Source organism: Nycticebus coucang, chromosome 4 (assembly GCF_027406575.1).
Source record: "Nycticebus coucang isolate mNycCou1 chromosome 4, mNycCou1.pri, whole genome shotgun sequence".
Taxonomy (NCBI): Eukaryota; Metazoa; Chordata; class Mammalia; order Primates; family Lorisidae; genus Nycticebus; species Nycticebus coucang.
In genome coordinates, this window is record NC_069783.1 from 7,940,173 (window position 1) to 7,954,410 (window position 14,238).

General features: G+C 43.5%; 2 protein-coding genes across 6 annotated transcripts in view; one reads left to right on the forward strand and one right to left on the reverse strand.

Moving 5' to 3' along the window:
* ITGB1BP1 (integrin subunit beta 1 binding protein 1) overlaps positions 1-14,238 on the reverse strand; it is a 250,104-nt gene that overhangs the window by 116,559 nt on the left and 119,307 nt on the right. The gene's annotated exons all lie outside the window — the stretch shown is intronic.
* ASAP2 (ArfGAP with SH3 domain, ankyrin repeat and PH domain 2) overlaps positions 1-14,238 on the forward strand; it is a 193,073-nt gene that overhangs the window by 77,388 nt on the left and 101,447 nt on the right. The window lies entirely within an intron of this gene.

Here is a 14,238-nt window from a genome sequence, read left to right on the forward strand (position 1 = left end):
TTGATACTCATGATCTTACGGTGGAATTAGTAATAATAAAAATCTAATAATCATGGAGTATTTGTTATAGGCCCCATACTGTTCTAAATAAAAACTTTACACATATTTAATCCCCATAGCAGCTTTGTCAGTTAGATGCTGGGTTGCCAGATGAGCTCCTTGAGGCGCAGGACAATAGTTTGCCTGGGGTTGCAGGCTGGCAGTGGACCGTTGGGTCACAGGCTGGCAGTGGAGCGTTGGGTCACAGGCTGGCAGTGGGAGTGCTGGGATCACAGGCTGGGAGTGGGAGTGCTGGGGTCACAGGCTGGCAGTGGAGAGCTGGGGTCACAGGCTGGCAGTGGGAGTGCTGGGGTCACAGGCTGGCAGTGGCAGCGCTGGGTCACAGGCAGTAGAGTGCTGGGTCACAGGCTGGCAGTGGAGAGCTGGGGTCACAGGCTGGCAGTGGGAGTGCTGGGGTCACAGGCTGGCAGTGGCAGCGCTGGGTCACAGGCAGTGGAGTGCTGGGTCACAGGCTGGCAGTGTGAGTGCTGGGTCACAGGCTGGCAGTGGGAGTGCTGGGGTCACAGGCTGCTAGTGGCAGCGCTGGGTCACAGGCAGTGGAGTGCTGGGTCACAGGCTGGCAGTGGAGCGCTGGGTCACAGCCATGAGAGATTCTTAGCCTCTCTTTTTGACCATCGAGCTGCACTGCCTGGGGTATAGGCCAACTGAAGCTGGGAGTACACTGTGGAAGAGAACCAAACAGTCACATGTGGGATCATCCTGGGTGCACTGGCTGAGCCACCACAGTCTTTCTGGAAGACACTAGGGGAGTTGGTTAATCCCAAGTTCAGTATGAGCCGATACGCGCCTGTGTGTTATAGGTGAGTCACAGGTGACTTCAGCAAATCCGTAGTGCTTATGATAAAGGAAAGTCATCATCACAATATTGAGTTGCAAGAGCAGCATTTTTAGAGGAACCTCCAGAAGGGACAGCTGAAGAATCTAGACTCTTAGTTTGGAAGGGGTGAAGACATTAGAAATTGTATTTGTTCCTCTCTAGATGTTGGTTTAATAAGAGCATGTTTGACCATACATGAGGGAGAAGGTGAGCAGCCGCAGAGGTTAGCTGGTCACTGGAAGGTTCCTGCAGCAGGTTGATGGCCTCTGTCCCTGCGGAAGTTGTAGGGGGAGGTGAAGATAGGAGTCCGCTGTCTCATCTCTGCTGGTTCAGAGTAATGGTTGGAATTTAGGTGGGTAACTTGTGGAATCCTGTCAGCAGTGATGGACGTATTAATCACAGGTGGGCAGCAAACCTGAAGGAAAGCAAAGATCTGTGACTTAAAGTCCAAGTATTAACATGAATCATGCTCAAGTCGTCATGTTGATTCGGCAGGAAATTTAATCCTGTCTAGGCTCAGACTTTTTCACTTGGAGTGTTGAGGCTGTGGCATATGGGCTAAGGGGTATATGCCTCCCCAAAATGTATGCACAGTTGCATAAAGGGGCTTTTTGCTGGAGAGGGCATCTATTACATTCTTCCGGTTTTTATTGGTACTTGTCATAACCAGAAAATGAACCAGAAGGGAGCCAAATCCTCATGGGTTATAGGCGGAGACTTTCACCTCTCTGGCTCTTTGCCTCACTGCACAATGTTGGCCAAATTACTCAGCAGATATCTCTGGAGCCTGTTTCCTCATCTGTAAAATCCCACAGAGTTGTTGTAAAGATGAAAGATTATTTTTATATACATGTAATCTCTGCACCACGAGTGTTAGCTATTGTTTTCTGAGGTCTTAGAGACCACTGACTTGTCCCTGAGGGATAAGGGTTCCGGGCTCAAACCACAGGGCTTGTCTGTTCTCCTCGTGGCTGTGCACTGCAGGGAGGTGGGCTCAGGGCAGCTGTGTCTTAAAAGGTCACCATCACGGTGAGTGTGTAAGTACTGGAAAGTGTATTCCTCGGGTGAGGCAAAAATGAAGGGAACACAGGCCCAACACAAAATGCACATTCTGTAATGTAGCAGAACAGTGCTATCTTTCTTTGCCAGCTACTAGGCATGGATATACTTGGATGTAAAGTTTCTGATGGCTATGGTCCCCATTCCAGAAATGTTGACCCACTGCCCACCTCTGGGCCCCAGATGCCTTGTGGGGCCTGTCTCCCCGTGGATGTGGTCCTAGGGCAGCCCTGGGATGGAACTCGCTCTCTGGGTAAGGGACACCTAGGGGTGAGGCAGGCTGCTGGCTGTACAGTTGTGATCTCATCCCATACTGGATTCTGAAGGAGCAAAGTCCTTTATCTTTTCCAAGAAGCCTTTGCTGTCAGCAGTCCCCAGAAAATGGACTCTCTTTCTCTTAGAGAGCTGTGTTTTCACAGTGGGTTGTTTTTACACGTTTATCTTTGTCTTGCTAAGTTGTGTGTTGGCAGGTACCAAGCTTTACTCATCTTTTTTGAAGGCAGATCTTTTCAAGTCTCTTTAAAGCCCTTGGATCTCTGGGGGGACTTTCCGCCTCTCCCTCCTCCCACAGTCTGGCCACCCTGGCACCGTGATTTTCCCCCAGAGTGGTATTCTTTTGCTTTGTGTCCCTGCCCTGCACTGACTGGTTGGTCAGTCTTGTTGCCCTGTTGAAAGCTTGCTCCATGGGGGCAGGCATTCTGTTTCAGGGATCTTTGTGCTCCTTAGAGCTTGCTGCATTGTGGGCTTTCAGCATGGTGGGATTTTATTCATTAGTGTCCAGAAATTTTCTTGACCCATCATGTGTACTTAGGAAATACAGAATGAATGAATATAAGTGAATTTGAGACTATTACTGAAAGGGATAAAGCATCAGCCTGAAACAGTAGGCAGTAGATCACGTCCACCCTGCCCATGCCTTCTCTCACCTGCCTTCTGGAGGTCCTCTGTGGCCAGCAGGCGTTTCCCAGGGAGGTAATTTGGGTTATATTGAGTTGTCCACACAGACTTTGAACTGTCATTGAAAGGACAGGATCATTAATGTAAGACAGATCGAAGAGGATGGACTGACCACAGACAAGGTTTTTGTCTTTTAATAGTCAACCCACATCTTGACCTAAGAACTCCATTGCTAGCTGTGTGTGTCAGACAGAACTGGATTAGATGCATCCTGGGATGCTGTCCACAAGGACTGGTTGTTTCCTGAGTAGTCAAGGTCAGAGGGATGCCCTAGGGGAGACTTGAAGAGTTTTCCATGAGGTTTTGAAAGTGGCAGGGGCGTGGGATTTTGGAGAAGGTAGAGGAAGTGGCAGGTGACCACCTCAGCTTGAGCCAGGAGCTCAGCGGGGCTCCGAGTAGGAAGGGAGTTCTCACTGAGGCCTTTCTGGTTGTCAGAGACGATACGGGTACTCAGTTCTAAAGACTGTCTCCCCCATGTCAACCTGTCAAGGAGAAGCTTTGGTAGAGAAAGATTATTTTAGTAGGCACAGGCACAGAGAACTAAAATCACCTAGCCATTGGGCCTGATACTTCACGTATCTTTTTAAAATTTTATTTATTCTTTACATTGTTCTCTTATTGTAAACATAATATAAGGTTAGTTTGGATAATTTATGTAAGCTTTATATAATTTTTTTTTTATTAAATCGTAACTGTATACATTGATATGATCATGGAGCATCAGACACTCGCTTCATAGAACATTTGACACATTTTTATCACAATGGTTAACATAGCCTTCCTGGCATTATCTCAGTTACTGTGCCAAAACATTTACATTCTACATTTACCAAGTTTCGCAAATACCCCTGTAAGATGCACCACAGGTATGATCCCACCGATCCCCCTCCCTCTACCCACCACCCCCCCTCCCTTTCCCACTTCCCCCTATTCTTAGGTTGTAACTGGGTTATAGCTTTCATGTGAGAGCCCCAAATTAGTTTCATAGTAGGGCTGAGTACATTGGGTACTTTTTCTTCCATTCTTGAGATACTTTACTAAGAAGAATATGTTCCAGCTCCATCCATGTAAACATGAAAGAGGTAAAGTCTCCATCTTTCTTTAAGGCTGCATAGTATTCCATGGTGTACATATACCACAATTTATTAATCCATTCGTGGATCGATGGGCACTTGGGCTTTTTCCATGACTTAGCTATTATGAATTGGGCTGCAATAAACATTCTGGTACAAATATCTTTGTTATGTTGTGATTTTTGGTCTTCTGGGTATATGCCCAGCAGAGGAATTACAGGACTGAATGGCAGATCTATTTTTAGATCTCTGAGTGTTCTCCATATATCTTTCCAAAAGGAATGTATTAATTTGCATTCCCACCAGCAGTGTAGAAGTGTTCCCTTTTCTCCACATCCACACCAACATCTCTGGACTTGAGATTTTGTGATATAGGCTAGTCTCACTGGAGTTAGATGATATCTCAAAGTAGTTTTGATTTGCATTTCTCTGATGATTAAAGATGATGAGCATTTTTTCATATGTCTAAAGGCCGTGCGCCTGTCTTCTTCAGAGAAGTTTCTCTTCAAATCCCTTGCCCAGCCTGCGATGGGATCCCTTGTTTTTTTCTTACTGATGCGTTTGAGTTCTCTGTGGATTCTGGTTATTAAACCTTTGTCAGAGATATACCCTGCAAATATCTTCTCCCATTCTGAGGGCTGTTTGTTTGCTTTACTTACAGTGTTCTTAGCTGTGCAGAAGCTTTTTAGTTTGATCAAGTCCCAGTAGTGTATTTTTGAAGCTGCTTCAGTTGCCCGGGGGGTTCTCCTCATGAAATACTCACCCAGACCAATTTCTTCAAGGGTTTTCCCTGCATTCTCCTCTAGTATTTTTATAGTTTCATGTCTTAAGTTTAAATCTTTAATCCAATGAGAGTCTATCTTAGTTAATGGTGAAAGGTGTGGGTCCAATTTCAGTCTTCTGCAGGTTGCCAGCCAGTTCACCCAGCACCATTTGTTAAATAGGGAATCTTTTCCCCCCTGAATGTTTTTAATTGGCTTGTCAAAAATCAAATAGCGGTAAGTAGCTGGATTCATCTCTTGGTTCTCTGTTCTGTTCCAGATATCTACTTCTCTGTTTTTGTGCCAATACCATGCTGTTTTGATCACTATCGATTTGTAGTAAAGTCTGAGGTCTGGTAGTGTGATTCCTCCTGTTTTGTTTTTATTTCTGAGTAATGTCTTGGCTATTCGAGGTTTTTTCTGATTCCATATAAAACGAAGTATTGTTTTTTCAAGATCTTTAAAATATGACAGTGGAGCTTTAATAGGGAGTGCGTTGAAATTATATATTGCTTTGGGTAGTATGGACATTTTGATAATGTTGATTCTTCCCAGCCATGAGCATGGTATGTTTTTCCATTTGTTAACATTTTCAGCTATTTCTTTTCTTAGAGTTTCATAGTTCTCTTTATAGAGATCTTTCACGTCTTTTGTTAGGTAAATTCCCAAATATTTCATCTTCTTTGGCACTACTGTGAATGGGATAGAGTCCTTAACTGCTTTTTCAACTTGACTGTTGTTGGTGTATATAAAGGCTACCGATTTATGGATGTTGATTTTGTAACCTGAGACGCTGCTGTATTCCTTGATCACTTCTAGGAGTTTTGTAGTAGGGTCCCTAGTGTTTTCCAGATACACAATCATATCATCTGCGAAGAGCGAAAGTTTGATCTCTTCTGACCCTATATGGATACCCTTGATCACCTTTTCTTCCCTAATTGCGGTGGCTAAAACTTCCATTACAATGTTAAAGGGCAATGGAGACAATGGGCAGCCTTGTCTGGTTCCTGATCTGAGTGGAAATGATTCCAATTTAACTCCATTCAATATGATATTGGCTGTGGGTTTGCTGTAGATGGCCTCTATCAGTTTAAGAAAAGTCCTTTCTAGACCAATTTTCTTGAGTGTTCTGATCATGAAGGGATGCTGGATATTATCAAAAGCTTTTTCTTCATCAGTTGAGAGAATCATATGGTCTTTGTTTTTTAATTTGTTTATGTGCTGAATTACATTTATAGATTTACATATATTGAACCAGGCTTGAGACCCTGGGATAAAACCAACTTGGTCATGATGTATAATTTGTTTGATGTGTTGCTGGATTCTGTTTGTTAGGATCTTGTTGAATATTTTTGCATCTATATTCATTAGTGGTATTGGTCTATAATTTTCTTTTCTTGTTGGGTCTTTTCCTGGTTTGGGGATCAGGGTGATGTTTGCTTCATAGAACGTGTTGGGTAGTCTTCCTTCTTTTTCTACATTTTGTAACAGGTTGAGTAATATAGGTACTAATTCCTCTTTAAAGGTTTGGTAGAATTCTGACGTGAAACCATCTGGTCCCGGGCTTTTCTTTTTAGGGAGGTTTTGTATAGTTGATGCTATTTCTGAACTTGATATGGGTCGGTTCAACATTTCCACTTGATTCTGGTTAAGTCTTGGAAGGTGGCGTGCTTCCAAGTATCAGTCAATTTCCTTCAGATTTTCATATTTCTGAGAATAAAGTTTCTTGTAATATTCATTAAGGATTTTTTGGATTTCTGACGAGTCTGTTGTTATTTCGTCTTGGTTGTTTCTGATTGATGAGATTAGAGATTTTACTCTTTTTTCTGATTAGGTTGGCCAGAGGTTTATCTATTTTATTGACCTTTTCAAAAAACCAGCTTTTTGATTTATTGATCTGTTGTATAATTCTTTTGTTTTCAATTTCATTTCATTCTGCTCTAATTTTGGTTATTTCTTTTCTTCTACTGGGTTTGGGGTTGGAGTGTTCTTCCTTTTCCAGTTGCTTGAGATGTCCCATTAAGTTGTTAACTTCCTCTCTTTCTGTTCTCTTGAGGAAGGCTTGCAGTGCTATAAATTTCCCTCTTAGAACTGCCTTTGCGGTGTCCCAGAGGTTCTGATAGTTTATGTCTTCATTGTCGTTTTGTTCCAAAAAATTGGTGATTTCTTTCTTAATCTCATCTCTGACCCAGCTATCATTCAGCATAAGGTTATTTAACTTCCATGTTTTTGTATGAGTATGCAGATTCCTGTTGTTACTCAATTCCAGTTTTATTCCATGATGGTCCGAGAAGATGCAAGGAATAATTTCTATTCCTTTAAATTTACTGAAGTTAGATTTGTGACCTAAAATGTGGTCAATTTTGGAGTAAGTTCCGTGGGCTGATGAGAAGTATGTGTATTCAGTTTTGTTGGGATGAAATGTTCTGTAGATGTCTGCTAAATCTAAATATTGGATGGTTAGGTTTAAATCTAAGATTTCTTTGCTCAGCTTCTTGCTGGAGGATCGATCCAACACTGCCAAAGGAGTGTTGAAATCTCCGACGATTATGGAGCTGGAGGAAATCAAGTTGCTCATGTCAGTTAGAGTTTCTCTTACAAATTGAGGTGCATTCTGGTTGGGTGCATAGATATTAATAATTGAGATCTCATCATATTGAGTATTACCCTTAACAAATATGAAGTGACCATTCTTGTCCTTCCTTACTTTTGATGGTTTAAAGCCTACTGTATCTGCAAATAAAATTGCAACACCTGCTTTTTTCTGATTACCATTTGCCTGAAATATGGATGACCATCCTTTCACCCTGAGTCTGTATTTGTCTTTTAAGTTGAGATGTGACTCTTGTATGCAACAAATATCTGGCTTGAGTTTTTGTATCCAGTCAGCTAACCTATGCCTCTTTAGAGGACAGTTTAAGCCAGTCACATTGATGGAGAGTATTGATAAGTCTGGTGGAATTTTGGGTATCGAGTTTTTCAAAGGTCCAGTGGACATTTTTAATCCTTTCGCCAGTGTGGAAGTTGGAGTTTGATCTGAAGTTTCTGAGTGAGTTTACTTTTGTGGTATAGGATTGGGTTGGTCATTGTGGAGGATAGGTCTGAGAATATACTGAAGAGCTGGTTTACTTATGGCAAATTTTTTCAACATATGAATGTCATTGAAGTATTTAATTTCTCCATCATAGATGAAACTCAGTTTAGCTGGATACAAGATCCGGGGTTGAAAGTTATTTTACTTTAAAAAAAAAAAAAAGAAAGTTATTTTGCTTTAGGAGATTAAAAGTTGATGACCACCCTCTTCTGGCTTGAAAAGTTTCAGCAGAGAGATCTGCAGTTATTCTAATATTCTTTCCTTTGTACGTAATAGTTTTCTCTCGCCAGGCTGCTTTGAGAATCTTCTCTTTCATGTTAACTTTAGTGAAGCTAATTATGATATGTTTGGGGGATGACTTATTGGGGTTGAATCGTGCTGGGGTTCTGGAGCTGTCTGCTATCTGAATTTCAGGTTCTCTAGGCACGTCTGGAAAATTTTCTTTCATAATTTCATGCAGAAGGGCCTCTGTGCTCTTTGAGGCCACTTCATCATTCTCAGAAATCCCAATAATTCGTATATTGCTTTTTTTTGAATTATCTGAGAGTTCTCTGAGTGAGTGATCCGTTTTTGCTCTCCATTTCTCTTCCTCTTTGAGAGATTGGGAGCTTTCAAAGACTTTATCTTCAATGTCAGAAATCCTTTCTTCTGCTTGCTCCATTCTGTTGCTGAGGGATTCTACTGTATTTTTCATATCTTTGAGGGCTTCAAATTCTTGCTTCAGCGTGTCTAAGTCTTTGGTGGTTTTGTCTTTAAATTCGTTAAATTCTTGAGACAACTTTTGAATTTCTCCTCGAATTCCTAATTCCATTTTATTAATCTTGTCTGCAATCCAAATTCTGAATTCGATTTCTGACATCTCAGCCAGTTGTTTATGTATGGGATCTTCAATCACATCTGCCGTATCTTTTCTTGGGGGGGGTTGGTCTATTCTGGTTATTCATGTTACCAGAGTTTTTCCGCTGATTCCGCCCCATGGTTATTTTACTCCCTTTGGTTTTTCCCCTGGGGCTTTATCAAGGGCCCGTACAGTTTTGTGGCCTGAGAAACTGGGGCCCTGTCTTGTAGCATTATATAATTTATATAGCATTAGAACAAACAAAATCTTGACCTGGGCCAGATCTCGCTATCCATGTGACCAGGAGAGGCTCAGGTGGGTGTGGAGAGCCCACCACCGGTTTTGAATGCAGCTCTACCTCCTAAAGCTGCATGACCCTGGGTGAATTCACATTCCTGCAATCAGTTTCCTCACCTATAAAATACCTACCTCAAAGAAGAATAAAATGACAGTGGCTGGCATCTGAGAGGGGTGGTTGAGGAGGGAATAATTGCTTAGGCCCCGGAGTTTGAGGCTGCACTAAGCTATGATCACGCCACTGCACTTCAGCCTGGGCAATACAGCAAGACCCCGTCTTTAAAAAAAGAAAGAAAGAAAGAATAACATGTGGAAAGCACCATGTAGTAGTACCTGGCCTATAAGCTACAGTTTACTATGTACCTGCTCTTTCTACCGCTGCGCGTTTTGACATTGTTTTCTTTTCAGCCTCTTCTCCACATTTTACAAAATTGAGGCTGAATGCCCAGTTTTGTGTCATGCCTTTTTTAAGCTTGACATTCTATTCTCACCATATTTCTATATCGTGATTTTAAAAGCTGGCCTAATATTCCGTTTTGTAGATACCCTGTTATTTAACCATTTCCATACTGTTAGAACTTTATACATTTTGTTTCCACTCTATAAATTGTTCTGTACATAACGTCTCTGAACGTCTTGATTATTTACTTACTATAGATTCCAGAAGTGGGATAATCTATTGGCAAGATTTTTTTTTTTTTGAGACAGAGTCAGAGTGCCGTGGCGTCACAGCAACCTCCAACTCTTGGGCTTTCAGCGATTCTCTAGCCTCAGCCTGCCATAACGCCTGGCTATTTTTTGGTTGTAGTTGTCATTGTCGTTTAGCAGGCCCAGGCCTGGTTCAAACCTGCCAGCCCTAGTGTATGTGGCCGGTGCCTTACCCACTGAGCTATGGATGCCGCCCTCCCAAGATGTTTCGAAGACTTTTGTCTAGGGAGTGTCTTCTCAAAGCTGCTGCCATGGAGATCATACAATTCTCCTTAAATGCTCCCTTTGCTGAGCTGATTTTTCAGCCCAAAAGTGATTTTTCCTCTGCCTGACCCAAGTGGAGCAAGAATTGGAGTTGAGATCTGGATACAGGGAGGGCTTTAAAACAGAGCAAGAGTTAACTGTGTGAGCAGGACTCCCTGGTGTTCCCCTGGGGCTGGGGCTGGGTGGCTACCAGTCTGGCACTTGTACTCATTTTCTATTTGTCTTAGCCTAGAGCCAAGGGTAGTGACAATGAGATGAGCAAATGAGGAAACGGCCTTGGACTGAGTCAGGAAACCTGAGTTCTCCTTTTAGCAAACCCACTGTGTAGCCTGAGTAAGTTACAGCCCTCTCTGAGCTCTGAGCTTTGGTTTCCATATGTGTAGAGAGGGGACTGACTCACCTTTCAGGATCATTTGCTATGAAAGGACTCAGCAGAGGGCATAGGTGGCCCTGAGCTGGGGACAGTGGGATCTGTGCTGCCCTGTGATGGTTTGAGAATTGAGATCTGGATACAGGGGGGGCTTTAAAACAGAGCAAGAGTTAACAGTGTGAGCAGGACTCCCTGGTGTTCCCCTGGGGCTGATGCCTTCCTCTTTCTGTTCTCTGTTGCTTCTCCTCTTGGCACTTCCTACCTGTCCTTGGAGCCCCAGCTCAATGTTCTCTCAGCTTATTGCAGGCAGTCAGTGTGTGATTGATGTATCTTTCCCCAGGCATTCATCCCAGCTACCATGAGCATATGTGTCCTCATATCCCACCCCAGCACACTGTCACATCCATTGCAGAGCAGGAAATAGTCCATGAAATGCTTGAGATGAATGTTCAGATGGCAGAAGGTGTGAGTTGGCTGAGGGACCCCCTGATCTCTGATGTTAGTTTTAAAACAACAGAATCAAGAAGCCAAAAAATATACAACAAATCCAAAACCTTGCCTCTAACCTCAGTCTGTGCACACACCTGCTGGCTTCATAATAGATTTTTTTGCAAGAGTCTCTCAATTCATCCCTTTGCATGGATTGATGATTGTGTAGTGAGGTGTGGGGCCTAGGAGAGGTACTGGTTTAGTAAAAGGTGAAAGATTTATACAATCTAAAGAGAAAGCAGAGTACTGTGGTCCTGCTTTAGAGTGGAGAAGGAACAGTTTTGTCCTGGCATGGTCTCTGTGATTCAGATTCTCCAGAGTCCCTCGTAGATCAGAGATTCTTGGATCAGGATCATTAATGATAATTAGAATTTAAGTTATATTTGAACAAGGGGGGTTGTTGAGAGAGAGAAGGAGCTCTTTTTAGAAAAACAGCTTTTACAATTCTGTAAATAAAAACTGATAAACCCAGTTTGGGATCTTTCCAGAAGCGTTATTTCCAAGCTATTTATTTTAGATTCCTATTTTAAGGTTGTTTTTGGCTAAAGAAAACTGAAGACACTCAACTGTTTCTGTTCTGTAGTAGGAAAATCTCTCACGTCAGGCGATTTGGAGTGTAAGGTCAGTCAGTCACCACATGTTAATGGCTCTGCAGCTCTTGCAGCAGGCACTAGGCTCAGTGTTCTAGGAAGACAGAGAGACACAGGGCATAGTGGGCATTAGCAAGAAGCAGCTCGTTCACATGCAGGGTGAAAAATACGTCTAAAACCACTGAACTAGAGCAGCATGAAGAATTTGCCCTGACCTAAACTGGGACGTCAGAAAATCATGACTGCAGTGGGCCAGAGCACTTTAAACGCAACGCCGTGCGGTGACAGCGATAAGCTGAAAGCCTCACTGTTCACCTTGGGGTCATTGAGGGTCAACGCATTAGTTCGAAGATTATAAAGGAAATAAAAAGCCTCTACCAGGTATTCGTTGAGGAGCCCAGAAGGAGGGGTTCTTGGGATGTTTTTTCCTAGTTCTTGTGCTAGAATCTGAAGCCTTGGTTTTCTGTTTCTGTTCCATGCCTGGTTGGCCAATGACCCGTGGGAGGAGGCAGGCTCCCCTCCTGCAGGTCACCTGGGCCCATAGGCAGCCTGCCTTGTGCAGACAGTGGGTTTGGCTCTCGGTCTCACCTCCTGCCAACTGTATGGTCTGGGGCAAAGGCCACTCAATCCTGAGAAAGCAGGAATTGTGCTAGTTACCTCTTAGCATTATCAAGCTAGAGTGAACAGAAGGTGAAAAGCAACCTAATAGGCATTTGGCTGTGCTACGCCCCTTCCCTTTGGGTGTTCACTCAGAGAAACAGGAAGGGTCAGTCACCAGCTGAAGGGGTACTGGGAGGTTTTGTCAAGTCTCTGGCTTCTGTCCTGCTGTGTTTGTGCAGCCACATAGCCAGGCACTGTGAAGGACACGGCCAAGGCCCTGCCCGTCTCTGTCATCCAGGGGCGTGTGCTCAGTGCCAAAGGCTGACCTGTGGTCATCGGCTCCCTTCTCAAACCTCCCTGGAATTGCCTGTGTCTTGACTACCACTCTTGACACGGTGGGAAAAATTGTGTGTGATTTGAAAGGCTATACTCAATACTGTTGATTTACGTGCTCTAGAATCATAAATAAATAAATAAAATAGAAAGGATTATTGATCCATCTCTGAACTGGAACTTTAAAAATCTAAGTATTGGGTACTTTTTGGTTTTGGCAAGGTAAACTTATTTTTAGTTGTGAAACAAACATCAGTGTAGCAGAGTAGTAAAAGAAGAAAAGACTTTGGAATCAGACACATTGGGGTTTGAATCCCAGCTCTGCCACTTTCTGGCTATTTTCTAGGAAAGGTTAATTTGATCTCTTTGAGCCTCCCCAGTTTCCTATTAGCATTGTAAGGAATGATACATGTCTTGTGAAGTTTAGAAAAAATCCACGTAAAGTTTGTGCTCCATATAAGTGACATCTGTTGCTGCTGGTACTGTTGTTAGCGTTATTAGTTACCCACCAAATGTGGCTGAACTGAGTATTTTTACCTTATTCTTTGAATCTTACCCATAACCTTGTGAGCGTCTCACAAGTCTTTATCTTTCACGTAGCTGATGTGGTAGGCCCGGTGTAACCATGACTCACCCAGGTTGTACAGATGTCTAGGCCTGGAGCCCACGTCTTCTGCGGGTTCGTCTCACTGCGCTGCACACTACTTGGAAGCACGGTGTGTGCATGCACACATGTTTGTATTTTTGTCTTAATTTAGTTACTGAATATGGGCTTAGAAATTAGACCTTTTTCTGGAGTGTGAGAAAAGAGAGAAAAGGACTCAAACAGTACATTTTCTCTTTTGTGTTTGCTGCATCCACATTAGAACCATCTAGATGGAGAAACAGACCATACACGGACCACAGGGATTGGCTTAGGGACAAGTAGTGCTCCCCTCGTTTGCCTGGTCGTCAGGCCCAGCATTGGCGTCTTTTCCTTCCCGGAGGAAGAACTTGGGGGCTACAGAAAGGCTTTCAGAATCTGGTCCTTGGTGAAGGAGCTCAGCACTCAGGCTGTCTCTTCCCAGCGGGGTTTACATCCAAGCTCGTGTTACACGTCTGCCGTCTGCCTGCCCTGCCCTGCCAGGCCTGCAAGTGGTTGTGTTTCCTAACTGAACTGATGAAAACATAGAAGTTAAGTATCTATGCACACTTCAGTTGTTTTGTTGTAGACTGGCTGGTTTCATTTGAAAATGCTCAGCTCAGTAGTGAGGGAATTCCATTCAGTCATATTAATTTACCAGGATTACCTGTGTGCCTTTCCCACATCCCTACTTGACTTTCTGAATCAGCAGTCTGAGACGGGACTCTGGTGTCTAGAGTTTGGTACAGATCTGTGCATGATTTTGTAGTCCAACAAGGATTGAAAACCACTGAGCTAGAGATAAGGAGTCCAGATTTTCCCTCTTTGAGGTGCCATTTTGAGGTCTAAAGATGGTGAAATACCATCAGGCATATGACCGGTGTTTGCTGCTTCTGTTCAGACAACATGCGTGTTGTCTTGTATTTCAGTGCAAACATGAATAACAATGTAGTCCACGTCCTCTGAGTGCTTCCAGTGAATGGGTAGAGCACATGTTTGCCAGACAGTTGCAATGTAACATGCTGAGTGCAAGGATAGGAGAGGTGCAGATCCAGACACCTAGGGTTTAGAGCAGTCATGGAAAGCTTCCTAGAGGAAGCATGAGTGTGTAGGTGAATGGGAGTCGGGGAGGGGAGGGGAGGGCCCCTGGGCAGAGGGTGCATCCCGAGCAGAGGCACAGAGCAGAAAGACCAGTGGTGTCCTTGTGTTGAAGAGAGAAGTTGCCATGGCATGTGCCTCTGAGTTAGAGCCCTGGGCTTGGAGCTGGGAAGAAATGGGGTTCTCCTGAGGCGTTTCTAGGAATGGG